Source organism: Oryctolagus cuniculus, chromosome 9, assembly GCF_051225735.1.
Source record: "Oryctolagus cuniculus isolate XC-2025 breed Fujian yellow rabbit chromosome 9, ASM5122573v1, whole genome shotgun sequence".
Lineage (NCBI taxonomy): Eukaryota > Metazoa > Chordata > Mammalia > Lagomorpha > Leporidae > Oryctolagus > Oryctolagus cuniculus.
The window spans coordinates 2,361,872-2,374,155 of NC_142875.1; positions in this window are offsets into that span (position 1 = coordinate 2,361,872).

Consider the following 12,284-nt stretch of genomic DNA (forward strand, 5'->3'; position numbering starts at 1 on the left):
GGGGGTGAGGGCTCAGTGCTGTGAGGGGTGGAGGGTGAGGGCTCAGTGCTGTGAGGGGTGAGGGGGTGAGGGCTCAGTGCTGTGAGGGGTGGGGGGTGAGGGCTCAGTGCTGTGAGGGGTGAGGGGTGAGGGCTCAGTGCTGTGAGGGGTGAGGGGGTGAGGGCTCAGTGCTGTGAGGGGTGAGGGGGTGAGGGCTCAGTGCTGTGAGGGGTGAGGGAGGTGAGGGCTCAGTGCTGTGAGGGGTGAGGGAGGTGAGGGCTCAGTGCTGTGAGGGGTGAGGGGGTGAGGGCTCAGTGCTGTGAGGGGTGAGGGAGGTGAGGGCTCATTGCCGTGAGGGGTGAGGGAGGTGAGGGCTCAGTGCTGTGAGGGGTGAGGGGGTGAGGGCTCATTGCCGTGAGGGGTGAGGGAGGTGAGGGGGGTGAGGGAGGTGAGGGCTCAGTGCCGTGAGGGGTGAGGGGGTGAGGGCTCATTGCTGTGAGGGGTGAGGGGGTGAGGGCTCATTGCCGTGAGGGGTGAGGGAGGTGAGGGGGGTGAGGGAGGTGAGGGCTCAGTGCCGTGAGGGGTGAGGGAGGTGAGGGCTCAGTGCTGTGAGGGGTGAGGGGGTGAGGGCTCAGTGCTGTGAGGGGTGAGGGGGTGAGGGCTCATTGCTGTGAGGGGTGAAGGGGTGAGGGCTCATTGCCGTGAGGGGTGAGGGAGGTGAGGGGGGTGAGGGAGGTGAGGGCTCAGTGCCGTGAGGGGTGAGGGAGGTGAGGGCTCATTGCCATGAGGGGTGTGGGGGTGAGGGCTCAGTGCTGTGAGGGGTGAGGGAGGTGAGGGCTCAGTGCTGTGAGGGGTGAGGGAGGTGAGGGCTCATTGCCGTGAGGGGTGAGGGAGGTGAGGGGGGTGAGGGAGGTGAGGGCTCAGTGCCGTGAGGGGTGAGGGAGGTGAGGGCTCAGTGCTGTGAGGGGTGAGGGAGGTGAGGGCTCATTGCCGTGAGGGGTGAGGGAGGTGAGGGCTCAGTGCTGTGAGGGGTGAGGGGGTGAGGGCTCATTGCTGTGAGGGGTGAGGGGGTGAGGGGTGAGAGAGGTGAGGGGGGTGAGGGAGGTGAGGGCTCAGTGCCGTGAGGGGTGAGGGAGGTGAGGGCTCATTGCCGTGAGGGGTGAGGGAGGTGAGGGGGGTGAGGGAGGTGAGGGCTCAGTGCTGTGAGGGGTGAGGGAGGTGAGGGCTCATTGCCGTGAGGGGTGAGGGGGTGAGGGCTCAGTGCTGTGAGGGGTGAGGGAGGTGAGGGCTCAGTGCTGTGAGGGGGGGGGGGTGAGGGCTCAGTGCTGTGAGGGGTGGGGGGTGAGGGCGCAGTGCTGTGAGGGGTGAGGGGGTGAGGGAGGTGGGAGCTCAGTGCTGGGAGGGGGTGAGGGCTCACTGCTGTGGGGGTGAGGGGGTGGGAGCTCAGTACTGGGTGTGGGAGCTCAGTACTGTGTTCCTTTTCGCTGGTCGGGTTCTGCATGGTTCTTTGGTTCTCTCCACCTGGGCTTTGTGCGTGTGGGCTTGTTTGTGGGCAGCCTGTCCCACTGAGTGGCAGCTGACAGTGCTGGCCCTGGGGGCGTATTTTCACAGACAACAAGAACAGGAAATGTCCTAAACTTCTGTAGTTTCAGCAAAGATTGGTGAACCGAAACCTTTTAAGAATAAATTGTGGCGGCTGGCGCTGTGGCGTAGCCGATAATGCCGCCACCTGCAGTGCTGGCTGGAGTCTGGGCTGCTCCACTTCTGATCCAGCTGTCTGCTGTGGCCTAGGAGAGCAGTGGAGGGTGGCCCAGGTCCTCGGGTGCCTGCACCCGCGTGGGAGACCCAGAGGAGGCTCCTGGCTCCTGGTTTCAGTTCGGCGCAGCTCTGGCCGTTGAGGCCATTTAGGGAGCGAACCAGCATATGGAAGACCTGTCTGTCTGTCTCTCCCTTCCTCTCTGTAACTCTGCCTTTCAAATAAAATAAACCTTTAAAAAGGGGGAGGGGCATCCAAAATTAGCCATTCTCTATGTAGGCATGCTGGCATGTTACTCGAGACATTATTACTCGCACAAGTGCTTGTATCTTTGTCCAGCGTGAGGAAGCATGAAGCTTTGAGAACAGGTTGATAAACACCTAGGGCTTGCCACTGCCCACGGCAGACATCACTAATCAGGCTCAGAAAGCATCGTGCGCCAGACTGCTGTGTGTTCTCGAGAGATGGCACTTGCTGCCATCCCCTGTGTGGATATTTTCTTTCCTTTATATATATATATATATATATATATATATATATATATATATATCTGACAGGCAGAGTTAGACAGTGAGAGAGACACACAGAGAGAAAGGTCTTCCTTCCATTGGTTCACCCCCAAAATGGGTGCTACGGCTGGCACTGCACCGATCCAAAGCCAGGAGCCAGGTGCTTCTCCTGGTCTCCCATGGGGTGCAGGGCCCAAGCACTTGGGTCGTCCTCCACTGCCCTCCCGGGCCACAGCAGAGAGCTGGCCTGGAAGAGGGGCAACCGGGACAGAACCCAGCGCCCATATGGGATGCCAGCGCCGCAGGAAGAGAATTAACCAGTGAGCCACAGCGCCGGCCCTGTGTGGCTATTCGGGGAGTTCATGTTTGTTGGCAAACGTAGAGTGAATCTCTCTCTCTTTCTTTTTAAGATCTTATTTATTTGGTGGAGTTACAGACACTGGGAGAGACAGAAAGGTCTTCATCCACTGGTTCACTCCCCAAATAGCCGCAGTGGCCGGATGTGGACCGATCAGGAGCCAGGCACTTCTTCCAGGTGTCCCATGCAGGTGCAGGGGCCCAAGGACTTGGCCATCTTCTGCTGCCTTCCCAGGCCACAGCAGAGAGCTGGATCGGAAGTGGAGCAGCCGGGACTCAAACCGGCGCCCATGTGGGATGCCAGTGTTGCAGGCAGCAGCTTTATGCCACAGTGCCGGCCCGGGGAACATTTTTTGAAATTGTTTTGTTGAGGAAAAGTGACAAAGCATTTCGGCCACAAGGGGTTGAGTGCGTGGCAAGACGACCCTAGCAGTCCCTCCGCAGAGTAAGATTTGCGCGTTAAAACAACAACAAAAAAAACAAGAAGTGTCCTGCTGCCTGCCAGATGAGCTGAGAATGCAAGAACGGGCCCAGCGCCGCCCCTCCCCCACGCCGCCCCTGCAAGACTCTTCTGGACAAGGCGCAGGCGCAGTCCAGCCCGGGGCTCGAGCATCTTCTCCGGGCAGCTTGCGGCCCCCCGGGCGCTGCCCTGCGCCTCGCCCGGCTCCTCCGCCTCTTCCCTGCAGGCTGAGCTGTGCAGGGAGCCGCGTCCGGGGAGCCCGGGCCTCCGCCCAGTGGCGCAGGATGGAGCGGTCGGCCCCGGGGGCTGGGACCTAGAACAGGGCCTGCGTGGGGCGGCCTGGGCCCCAGAGCTGAGGACGGGGGCCACCACCCTGGGCCCCACGTGCTCCCTCCTCCCCCCTGCTCCCGCGGAGCAGTCCTGGGCCCTGGCGGCTGTCTGCGGGGGAGGCTGGTCCCACTCACTGACGACGTCCATGGCCCTGCCCCAGCTGTGCCCGCGGGGTCCCTGCACTCCGGGAGTTGCTCATCTCACCCCAGCCCTCCGTTCTCTCAGCGTCTGCCGGCTGCTGGCCTCTGTCGGCCACGTGCCACCTGCCGCCTGGCTGTGCCTACGGATGGGCCCCATCCACGCACCCGCCTCCAGACACAGGACTCCCCCACGTCCTGGGGTCTCAGCTCCTGTCCGCAGGCCCCGGGACAGCCCCCTTTCCCAGGCGGGGCGAGGAAGCCGAAGGCGGAAGGGATACGAGAAAACAAGCCTCCATGGCGAGCGGAGACGACTGCGCCTGGCCGAACTTTCTGGAGCACCCTGGGCTCTCAGCGGGGGAGGGGGTTTTCAGCAGCACCTCTGGGTCTGGGGACTCAGCAAGGACACCCGTTCCCGCGGGTCCTTTATGCACAGTTCAGGGGTGCTCTCAGCACAAAGCCTTCCAGGGCAGTTCCAGAGACGACCACTAGGGGCGCGCCTGAGCTGCACCATCAGGGTAGGGCCGCAGCTACCCGCCGGCCCAGTGTGTGTGTGCTGTGTGTGTCTGATAAACCGCTGCTTCCCTGGTTCCCACCCCCGTTGACAAGGTGCACGTGTGTCGGCTAAAGCCTCCGCCTGCAGCGCCAATCCCCCATATGGGTGCCGGTTCGAGTCCCAGCTGCTCCTCTTTCCATCCAGCTCTCTGATGGCCTGGGAAAGCAGTGGAGGATGGACCAAGTGCTTGGGCCCCTGCACTCACGTAGGGGACCCAGAAGAAGCTCCTGGCTCCTGGCTCTGATCAGCCCAGCTCCAGTCGTTGCGGCCATTTGGGGAGTGAACCAGCAGCTGGGAGATGTTTGTTTTTCTCTCTCCCTCTGTCGGTTTGTAACTCTGCCTCTCAAATAAATATTTAAAGAGAAAAAAGACAAGGTGCATGTGTGCACTTACACACACAAACATGCAAGACACACAACATGCATAGCTTACATCACGAGGGCCTTCAAAATGTTCGTGGAAAAAGTGTATTATGAAAAACTGCATGGGTTTCAAACATTTTGACACCACTTATCTCTTTTTAAAACTTTTGAAATTGATTTTCATCTAATTTGAAAAGCAGAGAGAAAGAGATCTTCCATTTGCTGGTTCCTCCCCTCTCCCCCGCCCCACCCCCACCCCCACTCCCAACCAAATGCCGGGCCAGCCAAGGCCGGGAGCCAGGAGCTGCATCTGGGTCCCCCATAGGTGACAGGGACCCAAGCCGCCCCCTGCTGCCTCCCGGGGTGTGCATTCGCAGGAAGCTGGTTCGGAAGTGGAGCAGCCAGGACGCGACCAGGCAGTTAAGGTTCCAGGCCGCTGTGCCCAACACCCTCCCAAACGTTCTGCGTGGACTTTCTCACATCTCTACACACACACACACACACACACGCACACACACACACACCACGAAGAGTTGTTTGCTGCAGGGGCCCAAGCACTTGGCCATCCTCCACTGCTTTCCCAGGCCACAGCAGAGAGCTGGATCGGAAGTGGCGCAGCCGGAACTCAAACGGGCCCCTCCTCTGCTAACGCACCCCCCCAGCGGGGGCTCCGGCCACTGTTGCGACAGGAATTAACTGCACGGGCACCACACTATCTCAGATCCCTTTGCTTCGATCTCCGTGAAGCCTCTGCAATTCGGAACAAGTAAATGTCTGCTTTGTCTCCGAGTGTTATTCCCGTATCCTTCACCGTGACACTAGCAGCTGCCAGGGTTCCACCCGTTGCAGAGGCGTCCGGAAATGCTTCAGTGTCCGTGAACATTCGCCGCTCGCCGCTCAGGCCTCACACGGGGTGTGCAGGAGATGAAAAAGTACGCTTAAACAAATGTTCTTATCTTGTCTACATGTTGGTTCTTGGATCTGTGATCGAAGACAGCACAAGAGGGGCAGCAGGTGGCCTAGGGGGTTCAGCCTCCCCCGTGACACCAGCATCCCACAAGGACCTGAGCCCTGGCTCCTCTGCTTGCTTGCTTTCTATTCTTTTTTTTTTTTTAAGATTTATTTGAAAGTCAGAGTTGCAGAGAGAGAGAGAGAGAGAGAGAGAGGTCTTCCATCCGCTGGTTCACTCCCCAATTGGCTGCAACGGCCACAGCTACGCCGATCCAAAACCAGGAGCCAGGAGTTTCTTCCAGGTCTCTCACATGGGTGCAGGGGCCCAAGGACTTGGGCATCTTCCACTGCCTTCCCAGGCCACAGCAGAGCGCTGGATCGGAAGTGGAGCAGCCGGGGCTCGAACCGGCCCCTCCTCTGCCAACGCCCCTGGGAAGGCAGCAGAGGATGACCCGAGAGCTTGAGCCCTGCCGCCCACGTGGGAGACCCGGATGGGGATCCAGGCTCGGGCTTCAGCTTCAGACTGCCTCCTGCAGCCTTGGGGAAGCGGCCAGCATCCGGAAGATGGCGAATCAGGGGCGCAGAGGGTGCGCGGGGCAGACAGCAGCACCCGTGCACCCCTCAGGTCTCCTGCCAAAGCCGGCCTTCCCGCGGCCCCGGGCTCCCCGGAGTCATGGAGAATCCCCTGCGCGTAGAAACGGATTTTGAACCGCCTTCTAATGAAACGTCCTCAGATGCCACCTGCGGAGACCGCCACCGAGGTACGTGGCCACGTGGAACGCGGGCCTAGCGCCAGCTCCCCGACCCCGTGCGCGCCTGCACCGCGCCCCACCGCCCGGGCGGGCCGGGCAGGGGCGTCCGCCACACCCCCCGGCCGCACCAGCATCAGGGCCGGCCTCTGCCCGGGAGCGCGGGCAGCAGGCAGGCAGGGCGGCGTCCGCCAGCCCGCGGCGGCCGAGGTTGGTCTTGGGGCTGGTGCGGAACGCAGCCCGGGGACTGAGCTGGGCGCGGTGGGCGAGGAGCAGGCCACGGGGGCTGCGCTCAGAGGGAACGAACGTCGTCCCGGGGACGAGGCCCTGGGCCCCTCTCGATCGCGCGGCCGCCACCACACCGCCCACCGCGGCGCGCCCAGGCTCGATCGAGCACCCAGGCTCGCCCAGAGCGGCGAGGACAGCGGCCAGGTGTGGAGGGGGCGTGGCTGTGCGCGCAGCGGCAGGTGCGCACCGCCGTGGCTCCGCCCTCTAGGTCCGGTGCTTCTCAGAGTCAAAGCTGCCTGGGTGGGCAGAGGATGTAGCGGCCCTAGAGGGAAGACAGTCCCTCGGGGCCGGAGCTGGACCACTGCTTGGTGTGGGGAGGCGGCTGCCCTCCAGGCTCCCTGTGGTGACCCGGGCAGGATGCTGGCTGCAGCTCAGGTCCCATCACGGTGGGCAGGAGAGGACAGAGCCCCAGGGAGGCCCTGAGTGGAGTCTGGCGGGAGGCCATGGGGACAGTGTCCAGTGGGGTCAGGGTCACTGCTGCAGGCCCGGTGTGCTGGGGTCCCCCAGAATGGGGGGCAGACACCCTGGTGTTCTACTCCATGCACTGCCAGCTCCTAGGCCCGCGAAGCGAGGGGCTGGGGCACCAAGGTGGGCGCCACGCTCTCTGCTCCTTCAGGGCGCCTGGGCCCAGCACCGTGGTCCAGAGCACGGCGGGTCTCGGTGCTCTGTGTGCGTCCTGGGGCCCCCGCCCAGCAGGGGACACTGACCGCGCCCCCGCCAAGGGCCGGCTTCTGCCCGCACCTGTCAGAAGAGCGGCCGTGGGCTGTGAACTTGTCATTTGCTTAAGCTTTCTTTGAAGGAGTGAAGCACTGACCTCTGACCAAGCAGGGAGGATTCTTCCCCTCGCCCCCTGCACTGACCAGTGGTGACAGCCGTGCAGTGGGCCAGGCACGGGCCTGCAGTGCAGGCGGGAGGCTCCGAGGCCCACCCAAAAGGGCGGATGTGGGAAGGTGGAGGAAGCTGCCCCAGGGGACCAGGAACTGGTCAGGACACACCCACCCAGGAGGGGGAGGTCGGGCTTCCAGGCGCCCAGCCTCCCTCTGGGCTTCTCCCCGTCCTCATCCCTAGTGGACAGGAAGCACCCGCAGGCTGCCGCTGACCCACACTCAGGTTCATCTGTGGGTGGATTGGTCCCCTGGGCTCACAGAGTCCAAGGACAGGGCTGCCTCACACCACAGGAATCCATACGCAGGCCGCCCAGAGGCCACGTCCCAGATCAGGGTGTGTGCAGGGCCGCTCCCCCCGATGGCCCCAGGAGGGGCCCCTTCATTGTTTCAGCTGCCACTGGTGGCAGCCGTGCTGGGCTATCCTCAGCCACCCGGGCCATCCTGGGCCACCCTCAGCACCCTGGGCGTCCTTGGTTGTCCCGGGCCATCCTGGGCCACTCTCAGCACCCTGGGCATCCTTGGTTGTCCTGGGCCATCCTGGGCCACCGTCAGCACCCTGGGCGTCCTTGGTTGTCCTGGGCCATCCTGGGCCACCCTCAGCACCCTGGGCGTCCTTGGTTGTCCTGGGCCATCCTGGGCCACCCTCAGCACCCTGGGCGTCCTTGGTTGTCCTGGGCCATCCTGGGCCGCCCTCACCACCCTGGGCGTCCTTGGTTGTCCTGGGCCACCCTCAGCACCCTGGGCGTCCTTGGTTGTCCTGGGCCATCCTGGGCCGCCCTCACCACCCTGGGCGTCCTTGGTTGTCCTGGGCCACCCTCAGCACCCTGGGCGTCCTTGGTTGTCCTGGGCCATCCTGGGCCACCGTCAGCACCCTGGGCGTCCTTGGTTGTCCTGGGACATCTTGGACCATTCTGTGCCATCCTGGACCATTCTGGGACATCCTAGGGCACCCTCAGCTCATAGGCACAGGTGTGCTGCTCTGATCTCTGCCCCTCTGTCCCACGCCATCTTCCCTGTGTGCCTCTCTGTGTGTCCTTATAAAACACCAGGACCCACTGTGCTCCAGCACAACCTGTCTTAATGAATTTCGTCTGCATTCTGCGATTCGGGGTGGGCATGAATTTGGGGGACACTTAGTGAGGGATATCATCGAATTTGGGAGACGGAAGAATGTGAAGAAGAAACCTCCTGTCACTGGATTGTGTCTGACCGTATGAGACATTCCGGAGTACTGCGCCGTCTGGGGCATGCACACCCACCCCGTGCCTGAGGGTCTCAGTGGTACCCAAGCCCTGGGGTCAAAGGTTCCAGGGCAGTGTGCACTCCTCTGCACCGTCACCAGCCCTGCTATTGCTGCTGAGACATGGGGTTGGGGCTGGTGCCCAGTCTGTCCACCACCAGGGGACCTGGGACACTGCACACGGCCCCCACCCACCGCCAGGGGACCTGGGACACTGCACACGGCCCCCATCCACCACCAGGGGACCTGGGACACCGGACATGGCCCCCACCCACCGCCAGGGGACCTGGGACGCCGGACATGGCCCCCACCCACTGCCAGGGGACCTGGGACACTGCACACGGCCCCCACCCACCACCAGGGGACCTGGGACACTGCACGTGGCACCTGTCACCACCAGGGGACCTGGGACACTGCACACGGCCCCCATCCACCACCAGGAGACCTGGGACGCTGCACACGGCCCCCACCCACCACCAGGGGACCTGGGACACTGCACATGGCACCTGTCACCACCAGGGGACCTGGGACACTGCACACGGCCCCCATCCACCACCAGGAGACCTGGGACGCTGCACACGGCCCCCACACACCACCAGGGGACCTGGGACACTGCACATGGCATCTGTCACCACCAGGGGACCTGGGACGCTGCACACAGCCCCCGCCCACTGCCAGGAGACCTGGGACACTGCACACAGCCCCCACCCACCACCAGGTGGCCAGGGGCAAGCCGGGCTTGTGGGTGAGGACAGCAGGCAGAAGGGACAGCACAGGAGCTGTGGCCATCTAGACTGCACGCTCAGAGAGTTTTCTACTGGCTTGAAATTGTAATGAGGTGTTGAGGGCGAATCATGTTTGATCAGCAAATTGGTCTGAAGCTTAAAAATATTTGTGCTTTGGGCAACAAGCTATCAGCACGGTCCCTCTTCCTCTCAGCCTTGAACAGTCCTCTCAGGAGACTGTGAGAGCCCAGGCCCGGAGAGAGAGCTGGGGGCACCTGCGCACCGCGGCACACCTGTCTCCGAGGAAGGGGGAGGCTGGGGGTGTGCAGGGAGTGGGCCGTGGAACCTCCCCCACCGCAGGCCCTGGGGGCGCCACACCCAACACCCCCGGGAGCAGGAGCCAGCCCTCGGTTAGCGCCACAGATCTGGGCACAGAGCCGGCGGCCCCAGCGACCGTGCTCTGCTCGTGCACGCCCAGGGAGAGCCTGGGTTCCTCCCGCGTCACCTGCTCCGCATCCCAGGTGCGGCTTGGAGGGACGCAGAAGGCTGCAGGCCAGGGGCTCTCGCGCGTGTTCAGGGAATGGACGCCCTCTGGGTCATCACTTAGCCCGGCAGCTGGGGTGAGCTCCCCGGGGCTTGGTGACACAATCCCCTGGCCTAGGCCTGAGGGTCACCGGGTGGCCTCTGCCCACCGCCCCCCCACGTCCCAAGAACACAGGAGTGGTCAGAAGCCACTCTGGGAGCACACAGGGAGGGGAGGAGGGGGCGCCCCGGCCAGGCACAGGTGCAGCCACCAAGGAGACACTCTGGGCTCCGGCTGGCTCCAGGGAACCCGGCAGAGGGATGTGCACTGGGGGTACAGTGCCCACTCTCCTCTCCCTCCTGTGCCGTGGACGGAGGGGCTGCAGGCACGGGGTGGGGTGCTCCCTGAACCTGCTTTGGTAAACTCGGCCCCTCCCCCGCAAGCCTCTTGTCTGCAACAGGAAGTCGAAGATGCTTGTGGACTCCAGTGTCTCCTTACGAAGCCGTCCACGGGGCGTATGCACACACACAGTGAGAGCGGATATGCAGTGTGGAAGGGAGAACACATTCGGAACAGTTAGAACGCCAGGTATCCGGGAAGAGGACCGGCTCCCTACGCAGTGCCTGGTGACGGGTTCTGCCCAGCACCACCTTCTCTGGACCTGGCTGCTGTGCCCCTCCGGCAGGAGCTTGCAGCTTCCAGAACCATGGGAGAACCTGGCCCCCAGGGCCCCTTGGACACCCGGCAGCGCCTCCTCCACCAGCAGGGGGCGGCAGGGGCTCCCACGGAAGGGCCGTCACCCACCAGCAGGGGGCGGCAGAGGCTCCCACGGAAGGGTGGTCACCCACCAGCAGGGGGCAGCAGCAGCTCCCACGGAAGGGTGGTCACCCACCAGCAGGGGGCAGCAGCTCCCACAGAAGGGCGGTTGCCCACCAGCAGGGGGAAGCCCACGGAAGGGTGGTCACCCACCAGCAGGGGGCGGTCACCCACCAGCAGGGGGCAGCAGAGGCCCCCACGGAAGGGCGGTCACCCACCAGCAGGGGGAAGCCCACAGAAGGGCAGTCACCCACCAGCAGGGGGCGGCAGGGGTTCCCACGGAAGGGCGGTCACCCACCAGCAGGGGGCAGCAGAGGCTCCCACGGAAGGGCGGTCACCCACCAGCAGGGGGAAGCCCACGGAAGGGTGGTCACCCACCAGCAGGGGGCGGTCATCCACCAGCAGGGGGCGGCAGGGGTTCCCACGGAAGGGCGGTCACCCACCAGCAGGGGGAAGCCCACAGAAGGGCGGTCACCCACCAGCAGGGGGCGGCAGCTCCCACGGAAGGGCGGTCACTCACCAGCAGGGGGCGGTCACTCACCAGCAGGGAGCAGCACACAATGGGCGGTCACCCACCCTCAGGGGGCGGTCACCCACCAGCAGGCGATGGGGGCACAGGACTCCCGGGTCGCACTGTCAAGAGGAGGACACACGGGGCTCTCGGAGACGCCCAAGCCCAGCCGGTCTGGGGACAGCTGCTACTGACCGCACCCGGGGCCTCGCCGCCGCCACCCGGGGCCGCACAGGACCAGGGCCGCAGCCTTCTCCCCCGCTGGTCAGCGCGGACCCGAGGGCTCGGCCACGGGCGCGATGGAGCCAGCGACAGCCGCGCTCCGGGCACCACGCGGGCGCCCGGCACTGGACGCTCGCACTCGCAGAGCGGCGCCCGCTTCCTCCGAGGCTGCACCGCGCCCGGGCGGGGACGGAGGGCGAGGGACGGAGGGCGAGGGACGGCGGCTCTGGCCCCGCGAGCCCTCGGACGAGGGCTGCGCGCCCGGGCGTCCGGCTCTCCCCGGCCTCGGAGCGCCGCGCGCGTCCTGCCCGGCCCCACCGTCCCGCGCGCCGCTGTCCCTGGAGGGCGGAGGGGCGAGACACGGCGGGCAGGCTGGAACCTGCCCCGAGGAAGGACGGGGCCTCCTGGAGTGCGTGCACACCGCCGCGGGCGGGGCCTCCTGGAGTGCGTGCACACCGCCGCGGGCGGGGCCTGCCGCAACACGCAGGGGTGAGTGCCGCGGGCGGGGCCTCCTGGAGTGCGTGCACACTGCCGCGGGCGGGGCCTGCCGCAACACGCAGGGGTGAGTGCCGCGGGCGGGGCCTCCTGGAGTGCGTGCACACTGCCGCGGGCGGGGCCTCCTGGAGTGCGTGCACACTGCCGCGGGCGGGGCCTGCCGCAACACGCAGGGGTGAAGTGCCGCGGGCGGGGCCTCCGCACACACGCAGGGGGAAGTCCCGCGGGAGGGGGGCCTCCGCACACACGCAGGGGTGAAGTGCCGCGGGCGGGGCCTCCCGCAACACGCAGGGGTGAAGTGCCACGGGCGGGGCCTCCGCACACACGCAGGGGTGAAGTGCCGCGGGCGGGGCCTCCGCACACACGCAGAGGGGAAGTGCCGCGGGCGGGGCCTCCGCACACACGCAGGGGTGAAGGGCCGCGGGCGGGGG